Consider the following 21,087-nt stretch of genomic DNA (forward strand, 5'->3'; position numbering starts at 1 on the left):
AAAATTCAAGATTTTCCAGGAGTCTAACTAGCCCCTGGAGTCCTGCAAGGTTCTTTATTTTTTAAATAGTGACATCCAGGAGCTCCAAAATAACTATTTATCCCCCTAGAACCAGCCCTGCTTTTAATTCTTCATTGTCTTTAATTAAGTTCTCCTTAGGCTTGTGAGAAGAGCAGCAATCTTTTTCCTGTTTTTTAACAAACAAAAACTGGAGTTTGCTGAACAGGCAGATTTTCCTGAGCTCTCACAGTTTTAATTTTAACACTGAAAGGCTAATCACGTTGCATTTTGAAAATCTGTGAAACATTACTTCCTGCTGCTAGGTTCAGGGCTGGTAATTACCAACTGCTTTTTTAGGAGGGATATCTTGTCAGTGCTTAGTCTTCTTATCTAAAATTGGCAGGATGTCTTTTTACTAGAAAAATGCTCTCTCAAAGGCTTGCTTTGCTGCACTTTCATTTTTCTTAAGGTCATTTTGTTGGCATCAAAGCAGGTTCATTGGCTGAGTTCAGGTCATTTCCATGACATTTAGTTAGGCTCTGGAAATGTACACAAGGCATCAGAGGCAAAAAGAATTAGTTTTTTAAAAATTGATTAGCATCATGTTCTGAAGATCTGACATTAAAGGAGGCAAATTTCATAAAGTGTAAAATTAATTTGTAGTGTTTTTAAGGGAGCAATTGAAGGGAACATGATCCAGTGCAAACTAAACCTTCTGACCCAAATAAAATGCAATATTCAGCTGGAGTGATGATTTAGGCAGTTCAAACTAATGGATCCCTCTGTTGGGAGAAATTAAAACAATATTGCCAGGAAGTATTTGCTCTTTGGTTTTCATTTCTATAATACTTTAAAAGGTAACTAAGATATGGTGGGGGGAGGATGGGGAAATAAACTCAAACAAACCACTCCCCCTATGTCCTCTGCTCCTCTTCACTCCCCCCACACTGTGTAATTGCAGAATAAGGACCTACATACAACAGTGAGTGGTCTTACATAAAAATCATCAACATACCCCAAAGAAAAGTACAATAGAAGTGGCAGTTCAAATAAAGAAATCTTGATTTATTCACAGAGAACATATTAGGCCTCCCCTCTTGCAACTTGACTTGAATAGCATTCCTCCCAGGCATGGGCATCCACCCAGGTAAAACAAGTTGAATGATCAGGGTATTAACTTGCAAATGAAGGGTATGGTTGCATAGTCTGGAATCTAACCAGGGACTCCCAAACTGTGTTTCCACAGAGCACAGAGCTACTTGTGTCACAATAGGAAACTTCTCCATCTTCTAGAACTTCCACCTCCTGCTAGAGGTAGTCCCGTCAAAGACTCGTTTTTAGGCTTCCCAAAGATTTCTAGACCAACTCACTAAAAACAAAATCCAAACCCCACAGAGGCCAGAGAGGAACTTAACCAAGCAGCTTCACTCATCTTATTAAACCAGTTTTATTTTCATTTCATTTCCTTAAAGCAGCTCTATTATTAACTTTGGTGTAACTGTGCTTTATAGTTACTGCAATGCTGCTGTAAGATTGCTAGTGTGAGTGGCACATTAAACTATGTAGTCACAGTTTATAGCAAGAGATGGGCCTAAACGTTGCTCCTGGATCTGGACATCCCAGAACTCTGTGGTTCAAGTTTCTCTGTAGGTCTTACATTAAAAGATAATTCTGAAAATATAAAGCCCCCAGAAATAATATAGACTTTGTGTTAAAATAATATGTTCCATTTTACTTAGCTACTACTGCCATCTAGTGTTGAAATGATATAGTTACATCGTAAGCTTCAAAACACATTTCTACTTGTGTGTCTTTAACATTGATATAGCTTAGGGTGACTAGATAGTAAATGCCAAAAATCGGGACGGGGGTGGAGAGTAATAGGTGCCTATATAAGAAAAAGCCCTGAATATCAGGACTGTTCCTATGAAATCAGGACATCTGGTCACCCTAATATAGCTCTACAAATGTTCAGGGAATTTGCAGAACACAAAGTTTACAGTAAAAGGGAATGAAGGCTTCCCTCGTCTGCTTTTTGCAGAGACAAAGTTCCATCACTTCTCCCTCCCCTGAACTTGGAAAAATATTGATTCCCCATCTCCCTCATCTCTGACTGGTGAAGTGATGGACTCACCAGGCAAGGGACTGAACATCAGAAGAACAGGTTCCTGGCTGTGGAGTTTCTGGAGCAATACTGAAAGCTGAAGATAGACTAATTCAGACTAGAAATAAAGGCACAAATTTTCAGCCATGGTAATTAGCCATTGCAACAATTTACCCTGGGGATGTTGTGGATTCTCCAATTTGAAGTCTTTAAATTGAGACTGCATAGCTATCTAAAAGATATGTTCTAAGTTAGAATAGAAGTTATGGGCTTAATGAAGACATTACTGGTGAAGTTCTGTGGTCAGTTTTATGAAGGAAGTCAGACCTAGATGATCATAATGGTCCCATGTGGTCTTAAAATCTATTAATCTAATGTATTTGTGTGTACAGATGTGGTTGTGCTCATAATCTTGCATACAAATATCTAGAGCCAACACATTCAAAACGTAGCCCTAAATGTCTTGCTAAATAATTACAAACTGGCATGTCAATAAAGGCTGCAATAAGATCACCATATCCCCCTTGGCTTCCAGATATGTATCTGCCTCAGTTTCCCTACTGTGGTCAATTCACTCTATCCCCCAGGTGGTCCTGTAACTTGCAGCACTGTAGGATCACAGAGGTGACTTAGACCTCTAGCGCCATCACAAGAGGTCACTCCTTCCAGAGTTAACAAGTCCATCACAAACAAACATATATCCAGAAACCTCAAACTGGGTCTTCAGCCCAAACTCCAGGCTCAACAGTCCTTCTGTCCCTCAAGTCAGGGGTTCCTTGTAGGGGAACCCAGGCCCGCCGTCAATTCTGGGTTCCAATCCAGGGACCTTATAGTAAAGAAAGGTCCACTCTCTGACTCTGTTCCCCTCCCTCATCACTTTCCTAGACCACTTCTTACCTACGCCTCTCTCTAGGCCTTTCCCACAACCAATTTCCTGGGTTCTCTGTTTTTAAGTCTCATCCCTGAGCCCACTGCAGAGTCTCTCTGTATTTTCTGCCATCCAAATAGTTCTACTAGAGAAAATCCTTCCTACTCCCTACAAATCTCCCCATTTAAGCTGAGAAGGCTCAGTTTTATCTGTCTCAAAGTCTGTCCCCTGGGAAGAAAGTTAACAAGGCATAGGTGAGACTGAGCCCAACTCCATTAAAGATCCATCCCACTTGCCCTTCCACCCCTGTGACCAGTACCAATCCAACAAAGTATTTGGCTTATGCACATGCTTAACTTTAAGCATGTGAATAATCACATTGCTTTTCAAATGGCACTGTTCATTGTCTTAAAGTTAAGCATGTGCTTAGGTACTTCACTCCATTGGGACCTAATGCAGTAAGTGTCCTTGAACATATGTGGGTTTATGAGTAGATGAATACTCAGGTTGACAAATTGTAGCCCTATTAACAACACATTTCCTAATGAACACAATGAATCCAAATAAGCTGAGCTGGTACTTAAATGACTTTGTATACAAAATATAAAACGTGATAATTTTGCACACTAAGCTAATTCTATTGTCAGAGAGATAAAATTACCTCAGAGTGGTCCACAAAACCTGCTAAACTCTGCAGTACTGAAAAGGCTCTGTTTCTAAATATTCATCTTGAATATAGAATATCATAGAATATTAGAGTTGGAAGGGACCTCAGGAGGTCAATATTCCCAGATGAATGTCATCACAACACCGCCATGGAGTCTCCGAGAATATTATCAACTATTATCAACTATTGAAATTGTCAAGGAGGAAATGTATGTGCAGATTTCATGCTATGTTCTGCATCGTAGATATTCAGACTCAGACATGTTTTGCAAATCCACAGCCCACACTGGTTTGTGGGCAAAAATTCAGGATCGACACCACCGTCACTTAAGTAAAGATGATGAAGTAAATACTAGTGCTAGCATCACAGAGGATTAAATATTGTTAATTATACGCACAACACTTTCAGGAATTGAAGATTACACAACTTGGAGCCCTGTGACTTGCTATATTCAGTCCTGAGTCGCAGCCCAAAAAAATTTATTTATTAATTTTTTTGCTAGGCTGAGCAACCAGTGACAGTTGTAAGGTCTGGTATTTTTTTAACCAATAGAGCTGTGTACTTTATTCCCAGATTCGCAGTGGTATAACAGCTCTCAAATGGTAGCAATCATTAATTTCAAACTATCAGTTTCCAAGGTGCCATCTGGTAATATGTCACAAACTGAAGCAGAAAAAGAAGTGAAAGATGGTGCTCAGAACGAAGGTCCATTGTAGACTGGCAGAATTTGCAGCAATTTGACAGTACATACGCTCCCAGGATCAGTTCATATTTCCCAGCATTGATCCAGGATCAACGAAGATAAAGGCAAATGTTTAGCCTGGAAATTAAATAAAGAAAACAGCTCAGTAATTTTACCAGAAAATAGTTGTCAAAATGCTGTGAAGTAAGAGGGCTGGCTGAAGCTTACAGAAGTTGGAAGAGTCTCTGGTGCATGAAATCTGAGCATATAATAGATGGAATTCAAATGTTTTCCAGGTCTTTGTCTTGCCAAGCCCTGTGCAAACTCTCGAGTGTCCACTTTCCTCCCCTCACTCACCTTTGTCTAGTGTCAATCACAATTTATAAAAAGAAGAGGGGGACACATATTTAAAGACTGAAGAGAGATTTGGGCCTGATTCACCATTTCATTACTCCAGTTTACACCTATGTAAGAGTTACAGTGGTTAAAACTGAAGTAACAGAGGGAAATCAGATTCCACATGTATGTGTTTGCTTTGCAGTTTTAAGAAGTCTATCAATATACTTGTTTTCTCAGAAGCAACCTGAAGGATTTCCCCCATATGCTATTTTTCCTTTTCACACCAACACCTACAAATATCTTGTACCATTGCAATTCCTTCTCCCAGTTTAGATTCTGTCAACACTAGTTGGACACAGAGGCCAGGAGTGATCTCTTCTGCCCAAATGGTGATCTCAAGGAAATAATAGGAGTTGCTCTTTTCTTTCTCTTGCCCAACAGCTCCCATTTTCCCCCACACTCCCAAAACTTACTGGATGGCATACCGACCTAGTATCTAATCCCCACTCCTGTCTCTCACACCTTTATTACAGCTGGAAAATGATCAGAGGTTGAAGTCTGATCTCCTCAGTAGCAGTACTTCATCAGGATCTCAAATTACTTTGCTTTCAAAGACCATTGAAGAAACTTGACTGGAAAAGTTTTCTATATCACGGCTAATTGAAAACAAGACAGGAGCTAAGTGTCAGGTTCCATAATATTATAATCCAATTAAACTCCTCATTACAACAAATAATGAATCATGCAAGCCCTTTAAACACTGATATTCCATTAGTTATAAATAATTGTTTCCTAGGATATGGAATCCAGCAATTACATACACACTAAAATTATAATCCTCAGCTATAATCAATTTTAAAAATAACCATGAGAACTAAAAATCCCTCTCATCATCATAGTGAAGTTTTCTTGTCATTCAGTCTCCCTATATTATAAAGGACAAAAATGAAGAAATACAGAGGAATAATTGGTTGCTTGTGAAAAGCTTGAATATTTGTGAATAATTCACAAAAAACTTACATATTAGCAAGTCTGAAAAATAAAGGTTTAGTGCTGTGCATCTGATAGACCTTGAAGATTACGTGCTAAGAGACAGAGACATGGCAAGTCACTGTTTTTTCATTCTGTGAAAATGCTCTGGGAAAGTGTTGAACTGACAACTTCAAGTTCATACTTCTATTTCGCTACAGAACAAGTACAGTTCATGGAGCAACAAGCTGCCCTACTGTCTCACCAATGAGCATCAGCTCTGCCCCGCAGTATCCATCTCTAGAGGTGAGAAGGATCATTTAGACTCTATGACCATTCATTTCTCCGATGTCTGTTGAGATTGCTAACAAAGCTGTCAGTTAGTGCTCACTGTGGCTGGGTCCCCGAAATTATTTCACATTCACCACCAAATATCAATCAGATGGTAATAACTTTCTGTCACTAATAAGGATTGCACTGAAATTTGGTTTAGAAAATTCTGATATTCGACTTTGGCCAAAAATATTCAAAGTGACGTATTTAAAACGTGTTTTTTCCTTCTCTCCTCCAGAGCTGGTTTGGATGGTGAGCCAGAATAGTTACAGCAGGGACAGAAGTTTAAGTGGAAACACTGCTCCCCCTTCTGGTTACACAGTGCAGCACTGATCACTTTGTCCCTCCCTTCTCCTACAGCCAGTTTACATCAGACCCTTTCACCAATGTTCCTTTCCTATTCATTTCTATCATCAGACCTGGCCCCACTTGCTCAAAAGTGAACTGACATGCTCTCGAGTCCTGCAAGTTCAAGTAGCGCCCACAGGTCTGATTTTTCTAAAACGGCTTCTAAAGGGATGGATGAAATTATGCATCTGAAATTAAATAAGGATGCAAAATTACAAGTTCAATTATTTTTCAGTAATATTGCTCTACCTGTCTGTCTACACCTGCAAAATAGATAGATAGCTGGGTGCAGCCACATAATGAAATAGCTACATCTTCAATTTTCTGCCTGCATTTAGTTATGCACACAAAACTGCATCTACTGGAGACCAGGTAAAGGCCTACCTACAAGTCAGGGCCACAGCCCTTAGTGAGGCTACTGGTCTCATTTCTGTTACATTAGTCCACTTTTACATATAGAAATGAAAACAAAATATTGATACTATAGAAGAAAATTGGCAAGATGTTTGTAGAAGCAGGACCTTTAATGATGATTAGGGATTCAGTACAGAAATTCCAATAAACCTTTCAATTGAAAATTCAAAAGCAAGTTATTGACAAAACAGGAAAAGTAATGTTCTGAATTGTGAGATTACGAGTTTAGTATTGATATTGGTTCCAGTTGCTAACTCTCTATTCCAACCAAAGAGCAAATGGAACATGGGACTATTCTTTGTTACTCTAACTTCTAGCAACTGCAGACTGATATATTTCCAGTTATTTAAAATATTCAGACAAATGCTAAAGTTAAGCATTCATCACCACCAACCTGAACTTCACTCAGTACAGACCCTCATGGGAAGAAAATCCTGGGTACTACAGGGCTCTTGATTTAGCAAAGAAAGGCAAAACTAGAACCAATGGCTGGAAGCTGAAGCCTGACAAATTCAAATTAGACCCACATTGTTAACAGTGAGGGTGATTAACCACTGCAACAAACCAGGGGAAGTGATGCATTCTCTACCTTTTGATGTTTTTAAATTCAAGACTGGATGCCTTTCTGGAAGCCACATTTTAGTGAAACAAAAGTCACTGGGCTCAATGCAGGACTAACTGGATGAAATGTAATGACCTGTCTTATGTGGAAGGTCAAACTAGATGATATCCTCTAATGGTGCTTTCTGGTCTTAAATTCTATGAATGTCCACTCCTTTATTTTACAATAAACTGCATCAAAACAAAACCATGTCTATATGCAGCTTTCAATCCATCCAGTGTAACTATAATGTGGGAGGGAAGAGACAAAGAGAAGATAGCTTCTCATATGGAGGAAGAGAGACTCCAAACTTCACCCAGCAGAAGGGAAAAAGAAGATAAGAATACCACAGGGTCCCCTTCTCCAAGGCTAACAGCTAACATTAAGGATGTTTAACACATTTTCTAACAATGAATTTTCCTAGAATAGACAAGGCCAAATAGAGAAAGTCCTTTTTTTAAAATGTTTTCCAATTTACAGAAAACCTGGTTTCAATAAGAAAATGTGTCTCTCTCTAAATGAAACATTTCAAAAATGATTTGGCTGAAGAAGTAGGTAAAAAATATCATGGATAATGTCATGAAAAATGGGAAATAGGTCAGTTTCAGACCTTGAAAAAGGGAAAAATAATTTTGAAAATTCAAAATTTGAAAATTCAAAATTATTTGCCCGATTGTTTCCCTGATTTTCAACCTGCTCTAAAATCAAATAGTTGAAGCACTGTTAATGTGGTTTATTGTTGAATCTAGAGGACATACCACAGGCCAAGCAACGGCGCTGGAACTGGGGAGTCCAGCGGGCCATGGACCCCCTTTTAAAAGGAGGGGGCCACTTTTTAACATGGGTGTAGTTTGGAGAGGGGCAGGGGATGAGGTTGTTTCCCCAAACTGCAAGCCTTGGGCAGGTGCGAAGCAGCTCCAGGCCCACCCAAGGCTTGCAGTTGGGGGGCAGGGGGAACACTACCCCTTGCCCCTCCCCCCAAACACACCCATGTTACACCGAGGTATGACCCCTTGGCCCTCCGTGATTCCAGCACTGGTGCCCCCCCCCCGCTTCTACAAAAAGTTCTGGTGCCCTTGATGCCAAACATCTGATGCAGAGAGTTAAGAATGTTCATTGTACAATTAGGAAATATTTTTCTTTCAACTGTTCCTTTATCAGTCTTTCTCTTGCCAAAAAGGGATTGCTGCTGGTGGTTTATAAGCCACCTAGGTGTAGTCTCAGCCATTGATAGTGCAAGGCACAGGATTTGTTTGTTCCCAAGCTGTGGAAAACAAACTATAGCTAGCTTGTTTCTCTCTCTGTGCTTGGAGTTTACATATAAATTAGGGAGGGGGATAGCTTTGTTACAGCTGAACTAGGGATGGAAAAATAGATCCATAGAATCCCATATGAGAGATCTATTGGGGCGTATGAGTACTACTGCTGGGGCCCCTCAGAAGGAAAGCAGCCAACTCCATCCACCCCGCTTAGATCTGCAGGTGAGTCAGAAACCCCTCGTGGGCAATGGTGGGAAAGACAGCTGAAATATTTAATGAATTAATTTAAAAACCTGGAGTGAAATCCTGGTCCATTGACGTCAATGGGAGTTTTACCTTTGATTTCAGAGGAGCCAAGATTTCACCTCTGTGACCATCCATTTCCAGCTGTTCTCAGTAAACATCATTAACACTTATGTGGTGTATGTTACCATTCAGCAAATAAACCAGCAGAGAGATTATAGGTCTATTACAGAAGTAGGTGCATGAGGTTCTGTGGCTTGCCATGTGCAAGAGATCAGACTAGTTGATCATGATGGTCCCTTTTGGCCTTAAAGTCTATGAGTCTATGAGTTTCCTCTCTTGTGAGAAATTAGTGACCCCATAATTGTCTCATAGAAGGATCCAGACAGCACTCAAATGGGAGTGTCTTTTAAGATTTATTCCACAGAAGAAACAGAGAATACAACCATGATCTTTGTAAGTAAATATTAGACCTTATATCTAGCCTAGGAGATGCCATCGTGCTGTGAAGTTACCCAATATCACTTTGAGGGAGAGCATCAACACAACGAAGGGATGTCATTGGGAATTTCAGTGAGAACTGAATTGTTTTCAGAGTGCACCTATTCCAGGAAAAGGAATTTAATTCACATTGAAGTTCCATTTATTCTTCTATATCTTTTAGATCCCAGTCCTCAGAGTAATACCGAGCAGCTTCTGGGTATTCTGCATCTCCCAGGCTGGATGCAAGATCTAATATTTATTGTTAAATGTATTGTTGCCCTAACTTGTTGTCCCCTGCTGCCCTCACTCCTCCTTATACACAAACTCCTCATCAGTATAACATTCTCCGTGTGTTTTAATAAAGTGTAGGAGCCATGCAAGTGCAGTGAGAAAAACAAAAGCCACCAACCACCTTTTTATATGAATGGCAAAATTCCTCACTACTTACCAGATGGACTGATGGGAGTTTTCGTAGTTCAACCTTCATTGTCAACTTTTCTCCCCCATCCTCAATCACTGTAGTTCATTCACAAAGGTTTTCTTTAAAGGTCTTTGAAGAAAGAAAACTCATCTTAAAACAAGTGGTGAAATCATAGATCTATATAAAGCACATGTATTTGGCTGCCAAGTGTGGTATCTTCTGTATTTAAGTCTATTCTAGTTTATTTAATAAATTAGAGGGTCTTTTCTTCAAATCCAGCTATCTGGCCTGAACCAGAGCTCTGCCCTGGTCCAAATATATTTTTCATTCTATTCCACCCCCAACCCAGAATAATATTTTAACCCAAAAATCAAACAAACAGAGGGGATCTTGAAGCTTGAGGATGTCTCTGAAGGAGGAGTCTAGTACAGGAAAAATACAAAATACTGGCTCTTAGCCACCTGCCACAGGATGAGAATAACTTCCATTTGCTTCTCCTAGAATATATCCACTTGAACAAAAGTTATTAGTGATTTTGGGTGTGTCACTTTATGGGTGTCCAGCTAAAAACTGCAAATGAGACCCAATTTTCAGAAAATGCTGGACCATCACCTTAAAAGGGCCTGATTTTCAGAAGATATTTGCAGTTCAGATGTCCAAAATCACTAGCCACTTTTTAATGTCTTTGCCTTACTTGTGTTTTAATGTTTGCAAATTATAACATAAGACCTACATAGCTATTTACCCCAATTGTGTTTAATTGTTGGCTGAAACCTCTCACTATCCTGCCTACAGCTGAATTTATAATTGTTATAGTTAACTAATAACATGTGAAAACACAACTTAAAATTCAAATGTAGACATACGATAACTTTCAGTGGAAGAATTGTGTATTAGGGGACAAAGCTAGTGTTTGTTTTCTTTCCCCAAAATACTTAACATAAAATCCTCATTTTTTAGAGATTTTAGCTTAATTTTTAAAAAATGGAGAAATCATGCATAATGACCAAAGTTGTGCACTGTTTTTAACATTTAATTTAAGTAAAGGCTCTGCCAGGTCATTCTCACAGTATTTTTTGTTTTAATTTGGCTTTCACCTAATGTTTATCTAGATCTGCTAACGTGAAAATCTACAGACTAACTTAGCTGCACTAGGACTTTACCACTTGTTAGCTAACATGGTAAGAACATACCTGTTTCCTAGTGAAGACAAGATGAGAAGTTTAATGGTTGAATTAAGACAAAGCTTGGGTCTGAAAACACACAATTAAGGCATCTAAAAAACCTTAGCTCTACCTTGTAGTAACACTGAGTGAGGAAGGAAAAATATTTTTTACAACCCCTATATTTCTTTAAAAATCAATTAAGTTATCTCCCACAACCACTAACACGCCTTAATCATAAACATATGATTATTGAGTGGCATCACTACAGGACAGACTTAAGGTTGTTTGGGTGCCTTAGCTCAGCATTTTTAAAACTATAACCTTGACTCTCAGTTTCCTGGGTTTGGGATAATTCAACATCCCTGTAATGTTTTGTACCCTTAAATTGCTGATATATACTTAAATAACTATCTAGAGATATTTTTGTTTTTTTCCCAAAAGGCTTTTGGAACTACTTTGGGAGCCCATCTAGTCACCTGTCCTTATTTAAATCAAAATTAAACTTCACAACAAATCAGTCATGTAGTAGATTGATCCTGAAAACAGAGCTCTATGTTGCACAGGGGGAAAAGTGGCAGTTTAGAACGTGACCAGTGATTCGGGATTCCTCATTCTGAGTGTGCCCAATCTGAGACACCTTATAAAGGCCTGATTTTCAAAGGGAGGGTGGCCAGCACAGTACTCACAGACAGAAGTTATGTGGAATGATACTTGACCCTAAAATTTTAAACAACACAGTGTCCAGGCTATAGAAAGTGGGGGAACTTTTGCATTTCAAAAACCTGCAGTATCATGTTATAAAATACAGTATAAGGCAGACACCCATAATTAGTTAAAAACTTCTTGGCCTCTTCATATCCATAGAACTCTAACATTGTGTCACTGTTTTCACTAAAATATTCTCTAAACATTTCTCAAGGTTAATTTTGCTGTCACTCCCTCTTGCAAAGTGAGAAGATAATTCTGTCTCCTTATTAATTTCTTTCTCAGCTTGTTTGATATCAGTAACATGCACCAATGCTATGTGAACTTTTCATCTCTCTTCAAGGCCATCAGTTTGGATTTTTCTGTCTACAGTATTTCTAAAGGTAACTAACATTTCAAAGAAAGACCACTTGTAAAAAACCTACAAGGCTAGTTCCACTGTTGTGAAAAGCAGCTCTCTCTTTAGTTATATATAGTATGCTAGGAAGAGCTATTAATATTTTCAAATTTACAGATTTCTGACTAATTAAAATTGAAGGAGTTTTACATTGATAAAAAAAATGTTAAGATGCCACAAGAGATCATATAAATAGGATTGGAGAAAATTCTCCTTGGGTGATATTTTGATGTTTGTTGACACAGAACAAACAGCAAGTTTCATTTACAGACTTTATCTAGCAAAAAGTATGCATTTTTTAACTTCACCCATATGAGTAGTCTCATTGCAATCAACAGACTGTTCTCTTAAATAATGTCCAGCATAAATAATTTTTTTACAGGATGGGGGGCTTCAAGACCAGAGTCTCAGCTGCTGCAAAGAGGTGTAGCTCAAATGAAGCCAAGAAGGTATGCACATATACACCAAAAGAGGATCTGTAAACTCTTTTAGGATAGAAACTGCTAGTGCTCAAGAACAGAGAAATAACAAAGGGCCAAATTCTGCCATCTTTATTCATGTTGAGCATTACCTTGCTCCTCAAACAGTCCTATTAAAATCCATAGATCCATTCATGGAGTTAGATATAGAATTTGCCTCTTTGACAATAAATAATTCTGCCACTAATTCAGAGGGAAACCCTAAAGGGGGCAAAAAAAAAAAAAAAAAAGCTATGAAAGGCAGACAGCAATCAGTTATAGTGAAGAAAGTCATGCCAGTTTGTGGTGGCTACACAATTTCCATCTGGAGTCTGCACCCAGCCTATTCAGCTGTTAACAAAAGATAATAAGTGGAACTGGTGTTAGCACTGATGGAATTTTTTCTAAAAAGCCCTACTGTGGGCAGTGTAGTTGTAGCTGTGTCGGTCCCAGGATATTAGAGAGACAATGTGGCTAGGGTAATATCCTTTATTGGACCACCTTGTTTACTGTAAGCAAGGCCTTTTTAAAGCCCTGTTGACAAACCCATGTTGGAAATACCCACTAGCAGGATTTGCACAAAATACCAAAACAGTTCTAAAAATCTGCAGAATATATCTGAGCCATGAATAGCACAGTTCTAAAGTGGTTCTTTCCTCAATACAGTTTGAAAGTTGTAGGAGTAGATCCTCAGCTGCTGTAAGTACGTGTATCCTAGTCACAGTGAAGTCAGGGAAGGTTTGCTGATTTACACCAGTGGGAGATCTGGCCTGTAACAGAGATATGACATGGACTTTTGGCTTGCTGGACATGTTTTCTTCTGTCTGATCTTCAAAGCTCAGGAATTTGTTTATGCTTGTTAAGGATTAGCAAATCAGTACATAAAAAATATGGAAGCCCTAACTCCCAAAATGTTATCCATTTTTAGGTATGAGCTCAAAGGAAATATTTCTGGAAGGTTATGAAATGATTAAATACAATTTTCCCAATATTTTTCATTTTCCACCCACATCCACACTTGTCAGTTCTGTCCAGGAGTGCAATTAAGAGGGTCAAAATACCCTGGGGGACAAAATGTATTATCCATGTATTCCCAGACTGATAGGAAACCTGAAGTGCTAGAAATCTTTTGAGAAATCCCAAAGCTATACTGACGAAGTGATATTAGGATCTACAGATTTCTCAGTCTCATCTAATCTGTCCTTTTTAAAAAATTTGTCCACCAATAATTGTAATATGTAACTAACACCTACTAGTCCTGACTCAGTCTATAAAAAAACAAAAAAGTCTTACTTGAAGTCAATCGGCGTTTTGCCTGGGCAAGGATTGAGTGAGGAATTTGTCCATGCTTCCCAACTCTTTATATGAAGGTACTAGGACACAGGGTCTTCACCTCGTGTAAATCGCCAGAGCTCCACTGAATTCAATAGAATCATGACAATTTACACCAGCTGAGGGTCTGCCCCTAGAACAGTGACTCTCAACCTTTCTAGACTTCTGTACTGTTCAGGAGTTTGATTTGTCTTGCATGGCCCAAGTTTCACCTCACTTAAAAACTACTTGCTTACAAAAATCAGACAAATATACAAAAGTGTCACAGCACACTGTTACTGAAAAATTGTTCACTTTCTCATTTTTACCATATAATTATAAAATAAATCAATTGGAATATAAATATTGTACTTACATTTCATTGTATGGAGCAGTATAAACAAGTCATTGGCTGTATGAAATTTTAGTTTGTACTGACTTTGCTAGTGCTTTTATGTAGCCTGTTGTAAAACTAGGCAAATATCTAGATGACTTGATGTACCCCCAGAAGACCTCCATGTACCCCCATGGGTACATGCAGACCCCTGATTAAGAAGTTTCTGCCTTTAATATTTCCATAAACTTGGACTATGAGCTTGAATTTTGGACACCTGGGACCCCAACATTCACCTCAGGAATCCCAGTACAAAGTAACTGCAAACTGGCAGCCAAAATGAGAGGTATGTGCTAAATAAGCTAATTAATTACAATTAATTGTAATTGTAAGCTAATTGATTACAATTTAAAAGAGCTGCAATATAAGGCCCCAATCTGCCAAATGCACACCTGATTCACTTTAAACATGCTAGTAGTCTCATTGAAGTCAATAGAACTACCCATGTTTAAAGTTAAATATACGTAAGGGTCTTCACTGCTGAGCTAGCCGGGGGGGATTGGCACGTGGGTGTGAGCCCCCAGGTTGGCCTAGCTCAGGTGAGAGCAGCCATGTTCCAAAGTCAGACTCCAATGCATCCACACTGGTGCTGTAGTCATCGTCTATCTGGGATCCTATCCCATGGATCTTAGCATTGCTGTAAACTGAGCTGCTCTACATTTCTTTCCCAATGAATTGTGGGAGAACTCATTTGTCCTTCTAGGCAATGAGAGGAACTGGGGGAAGATATGGAGGACTATCAGCACACAAATGGTTTAACCTAAGCCTTTGCTGCAAAGTGGACAGGTTACCAGCTCAAGTGTAAGCAGCACTCAGGATTTAGCCTATGGTCCAGAACAGACCAGCTAGCCCTGGTGTAAAGCACCACCATGCTCACGTGAGTGGTTTGCATGTGTGGATGAGAGCAGAGTGAAGGGTGACTCTCAAGTAACAGCCCACCGCAGAGCTAATCCTTGGGTATTTGCAGGATAGGGGCCTTCTCCCGTCTTCTTTTTTACATAATCTACAAAATATTTAATAGGCTGGGATAGAAGGTAGCCCACAGACCACCTTTTCCTCTGCATCCTCAAGACAACTACGCTACACAGGGACCCAGCTCCTGCACACACCAAGTTTCTGACGACTGAGCACTGGGAATAGAGAACCCTAGTTGTGGGACTTTAAGAGATTAGATTGAGCCCAGGCTGGCTGGGTTTAGTAAAAACACCCCTTTCAGATAAAAACATATGCCAGAGCAGATGATCTTTAAAAAAAAGAGCCCCTCTTCCTGCCAAGAGAAACAGAGAAATCCATCCTTTTCTTTTGGCTATTTATGCTCTTTAGTTTTGTACAATGTTTAGATTTCACCATGCCAGGCATTGTATAAAACCTAACAGAAACAGAGAGGCTAATTTGCTTCCTAATTCACATTTTATTACATCAAATCTTGCAGCTATGTTGAATTTGTACTAATTGCTAACTGTCAAGTTATGTTATGTAAAACATTGGTACACTAACCACTATTCTCACTAACAGTGGAAAATGAACAAACGTAATGAGGATTTGAGGTCTTATCCAAAGTCCATTGTCATCAATAGGTCTCTTTCAGTGACTAAAAAGGGCTTTGAATCAGGCCCCTGCATAATTGTTCATTCCAATTCATTTTTATTATGCTGCCTCCTGCAGCTTGCATACAGTCAACTTTGTTCATGCTATTCCTAAGAATGGCATACAGGGTCAGACCAATGGTCCGTCTAGTCCAGTATCCTATCTTCCAACAGTGGCCAATGCCAGATGCTTCGGAGGGAATGAATAGAATATTCAGTTGAGAAAGATACAGATTTGAAGGACACCTGCTTTATCTTGCATTCTTTTCGCACTTAAAATGTTTGCCAGCTTTGTTATTTCAGACACACAATACACTGGCTCTTCTTTCAGACCTTTAGACCATTGGCATTTATGTCACTGGCATATTTCTCTGTTTATGTTTCAAATATTTGGGTACATTTTGTGTAGCTGCAATTTCAGATGATCGAATAGGAAAGTAAAGTGGGAAAACTGTGTGTCTTGTAAACATAGTTATCAGGATCAACTGGCAAGATGAACTTCCTACTTCTGCTTGTTTATAAAACGTGGAGTGTTTTGGACAGCACATACACTGATTTTATTACATGCTGTTATATTTTTCAGCTATAAATCCTTTTTCATTCAATGCATTTTTTACGGGCATAAATTCTTACAGATCCTAATCTAGCAAAGCACCTACATACCCGCTTAAGCGTGTGAGTAGCCCCAATGATTTCAGTGGGACTTCTCATATTCTTAAAAAGTTAAGCATCTATTTAAGTTCTTTGCAGAATGGAAATAAAAAATGACGAAAAGTCCCTGCCACAAGATATTTACGATCCAAACTGGACAATAAAAGTGGAGCCTACAAAAATCGAGGCAAACAAACAATTTGAATAGGATGATTTTTTTTTTCATGCTTCCCCCTCACCCTCTGCCCCCGGCCATTATATAGATCTTATGTCCATAAAAGTTCAATGTAAACCTATGGTTCTATACAAAAATAATAATATCTGTGACCAGATTTGAAAGAGTGTGCATGGGCCCAACTCCTGATTTACATGTGCATATAAATATGGAGTTAGGCTTGTACCCAGCATCATAAATTGTAATTTTGAGAATTGTCAGCATATACTGAAAACACAAACAATGTGTGTCAGCATATAATGAAACCAGAAACAAAACAGTTTATGGAAGAGGTAAATTAAGAGGGAGAAAAGGAACTAAGGACAGAACCCTGAGGGACACCTACAGAAAGAGGGAAAGGTACCCTTGAAGACAATATTGAAAGTGTGATCAATATCACACTATCAATATCACACTAAGTTGGAGGAGAACCAGGAGAGGACAGAATTTTGAAAGCCCAGGGAGAGCACTTTGAAGGCAGTAGAGGGATGGAAAATGACTATAGCTTTCAAGTTGTATGTATTCGCTAACATACTGTAAAAGTCCAGTGTAGACAAGCAACACTGCCTTTAACAGGTGTTAAGTTAGTCAAGGTAAAGACTAGCACCAAAGAGAAAAGATTACTAGGAGATCATTTTAATAAAATGTTCAACCCCTCTCATAAACACATCTATATTTAGAGGCATGATCATTCATTACCTATTTAGGGAAAGAAAAAAAGAATATGACAGGGAAAAGGGACATCGTCTGCTGCAACTGCCTCCACTGTGGGGCATATAGATAGCCCTTTCCTGTTAACAATCCTCTTCAGCAAGCATCCAGAAAAGGAGCCTCTAGTAATGAGAAACAGCAGAGGAGGATCCCTCATATACCTTTTAGAGGAACAAAATGCTTCATCGTCCTCCCTCCCCTGGGCACCAACATCGAAAGGGCACTTATGGGTGAACTCTCTCCCAACCTCTAACTCAACCTGGGGCCCTTATTCTAATCTCATGTGGAACACTAGAAGCTCTGATACCACCACTGTATCAATAGTGCATTAGGAATATTCATTAGAGAAGCACAGTGCCTGACCACATGCTTTTTACAAGATGGAGTTTTCTGAAAAAATATTCTCCCAGAAACATGCACCTACCTGATTTTCCCAACTGCCTCCTCTCAGGGTCTATAAATCATATCTCGACCCAAGCACCCCAACTGCTGCTTAATTCCCAGTTCCTAAGAACTATACCTTCAGCCTAATCCCTCTCCTCCAGGTGTCCTCCTGACCCCATTCAATCATATCCAGCAACAATTACAGCTTCAACCCCCACAAATCATGTGGCTACTAGAGGATCAGTCCAGGACTTCTGTGTCAGCTGCATGAGTTATCTTCCAGTGTGCACCCCCCTCTTTCCTGCAGCTGTTTATGAACATCCATGCATGGAGGGACAGGGCACAAGTGTTTGTTTTAGATAAATTGCTCTCTTCTAGGTAGCCTATCTAGTTAACATTAAAAAAGAGCTATTCAAATGGTTATAAACTCAAAGGGACTGGCAGAAGGACACAATGAAATATATGCTTAGTTTGGATCGTCATCCTCAACTGTTCCTTTAAACCAGTGAAAAGTTTTTTTCCCCACAAGCTGCCTTCTCATATACTGTTTTGTTACTGGCCTGTAAATTAGTCACACAGAGACCATTAATACTTGCAATCAAGAGATCATCTCTGGGAGTAAAATGAAATGTATAAAAAATTCTACAGTTTTTAAGCTGAATTTCCCCAGGTTCACTAACCTTGGCAGATTCCATACAGGTTCTGCATCGTGACCATATTTTCATTTCCAGGGAATGGAAAACCAAAAAGTAATTTTAAAACAAACAAATAAAAGTCACTTTAGCCAACTTTTTTCAGCAGCAAATAACATGTGTTCCACAGTCCATACCATACAAAAAAAATCACAGACACTGGACGTGGAGAAGACCTATCTATTGTCTAAGGTGTCTCTTTGCCAGTCTGGGATTCAACCTTTGATCCAATTTGGACATAGTGGGCCCAATAACGCTGCTCCCACTGAAGTCAATGGGTGTTCGGCCACTGACTTCAGTGGGAGCAGGATCTGACCCAGTATTCATTTTTGGAAATCTAATCTCTTCAGTTTTATGCAGCTCCAAATATTTAAGATAGCCAGCACTAATCTATTCATTGACAGCATTTGGATGCATTGCAAATAAATACATTTAACAATTACTCAGACCACATCAAAAGGGAGGGTTCACATATTAACTGCAAAATAATTGTTTTTCCCCATTTGCAGCTATTTAGAACATCAAACTATTCAAAAGCTAATATTGGAGATTAGATTGGAATTTATCGTGAGCCTACCTGTTTGAGGATACGGTGGGCTATTGAATAATCTCTTGATAAATATGGCAGCACAGGTCATTCTTAAGGAGAGTTTCATTAAGGTGAAATGTGCCCTCCCCCTCGACAAATCCTCTAGTAATTGTGCTATGTAAGGGAATCGCCATGGGAACTGAGGGAGATAGGATTCACACATTCAATAAGGCATAGGGAAAATGTTGCTCTGCTAAGCAGACTCTTCACAGCCACTGTTCTAGAATATAGCTGGAATAGTGGACACTGCTGTTCTACACCTCCATGCAGAGTTATTAGACCTGTGTAATTGCAGATCCCACAGTATTGCCCCTGGCCTGCCCTAAAACGTCCCCCAGGCAGAATCTTATTTGAAATTTGCCTGGAGTTCCCCTCCAAGGCATACAAGAAACAGTCACATCATAACCAGTTTGCCTATTCCTCACCAGCACAACCGCACTGCAGGGCTTATGTGGTGCAGAGGGCCTTGCGTCAGCCCCCCATGTCCTCAAGCACTGACCACCCATATACCTGTGTTAGAAATTTGTACCTGCAATCACGATTGTGCAGTATTTCCACATTTCCTGAGACCAGAACCGGTGACCTAGCACTGAATGACTCCATCTCTCATGAAGCATTTGGAAGGCAACACTGAAACATTCAACATGGATTTTGGGGAAAAAAACAAACAAAACTAAAGTTCCCTTTCCCTCATAACTACACACAATATTATACTTATGTGTGATCCTGTCGATAAGCCTCCAAAGCACCTTAAAACTACAAGGGCTAAATGGCAACTTGGCTTCAGACAAAATCTACAGTAGGACAGTGTAAAGCATGTCATAGGAATGAAACACACTTCCCAAGCAAAAAAAATCCTTATATCCATAAATGAACCCTTACCAATGCACACACCAGAAGTGAAATAAAGGTGTCTTCCTCCATGCTGTGAAAGACCTCAACTCCTGATAAACTCTGGCATAAAGCTGAGAATAGCATTCCAAAGCTGTGCATGCTCTGCCTTCTGCCTCCTTGAGCACATATCATGGGATCATCAGCAATTCTAGCCTCCCTAACTTTAGGTGCCATGATAAGGGTTAGAACAGCAGACATTCCCTCAAATGCACTGATCCTAGATAGTTGGATTTTTGTTTTTAAAACAGCTTCGGGCCATGATCCTACAAAGACTTATGCATTTGCTTAACCTTGCAGGTCTACCCATGTGCATGAAGTTATATACATGCATGTGTCTTTGTAGGACTTTGAAATGCACTCACTGAACTAGAGACCACCAGGCAGCTCATTAAGTACTGGCATAATCAGTCCTTAGAGACATTAGAAAGTTATGCTGTTTTATGCTGCACTAGCTGCAGCCGATATGTAGCTTACAAGTGAAACCCTGAACAGAATGTTGTTCAGTAACTGAGCCCAGATGTCACAAAAGATTACAACCTTTTAATATTTCTGGGGTTGAAAAAATAGTCAGTCATTCTGACTTGTTTGAGTGGCTCATGCTAAGAAATTGCTTCCAAATTGCCAAGTATACCTATCTTCCTGGGCAACACACACTGACAAAGGGCCTAGTGTGTGTAACTGAAGTCAACAGGAGCTTTGTCTGAGCAAAGATTGCAGAATCTGACCCAAAGAGAGGATCTATAGCTTAGATGCATCAGGTACTTCCTCGATTTACTAGCATCCAGTCCCCTTTATAAATTGCAACATTAAGGTCCTGATTCTGCAAACACTAAGGCTCTACCCAAGTGAGCAGACCTATTGATTTCATCGTGGACCATTCATCTGAATAATTATTCATGTGCATAAGTGAAAATTCCACTCTTATAAATACGGACAAGCCTTCAGCAGTTGAAACAGTGCCTCTCAGTGAACTACAACAGTCAATCCTCACTCATCATCAGCATATAACAATTAGCACTGTGGCTACTTACTATATGAGGAAAACTGCAGGTGCTGTTGCACTCTGATCCATTTTGAATTAGTTCACCCAGCCTTCCTCTAATTTCAAGAAGATCTATTTCATCATATGTCTATAATATGGCACATTTAAGTAAGAGTTGGTGGAGTAAAAAGATCAAGGAAAGTGTTGTAATATGCTGAAGGA

At 39.4% G+C, this 21,087-nt stretch overlaps 1 long non-coding RNA gene across 2 annotated transcripts in view; it reads right to left on the bottom strand.

Annotated features, from left to right (window-relative positions):
• Positions 1-4,079: 4,079 nt before the first annotated feature.
• LOC137156174 (uncharacterized) overlaps positions 4,080-21,087 on the bottom strand; it is a 44,521-nt gene continuing 27,513 nt past the window's right edge. For both annotated transcript variants that reach the window (XR_010920683.1, XR_010920684.1), the window contains exons 3-4: positions 9,759-9,860; positions 4,080-4,459 (exon numbers count right to left, since the gene is read on the bottom strand). This is a non-coding gene — a long non-coding RNA (uncharacterized lncRNA). The remainder of the gene's footprint in view (positions 4,460-9,758; positions 9,861-21,087) is intronic.

This window comes from Emydura macquarii, unplaced genomic scaffold, assembly GCF_026122565.2.
Source record: "Emydura macquarii macquarii isolate MOO-44397 ecotype Brisbane River unplaced genomic scaffold, CSIRO-AGI_Emac_v2 contig_1390, whole genome shotgun sequence".
Classification (NCBI taxonomy): domain Eukaryota; kingdom Metazoa; phylum Chordata; order Testudines; family Chelidae; genus Emydura; species Emydura macquarii.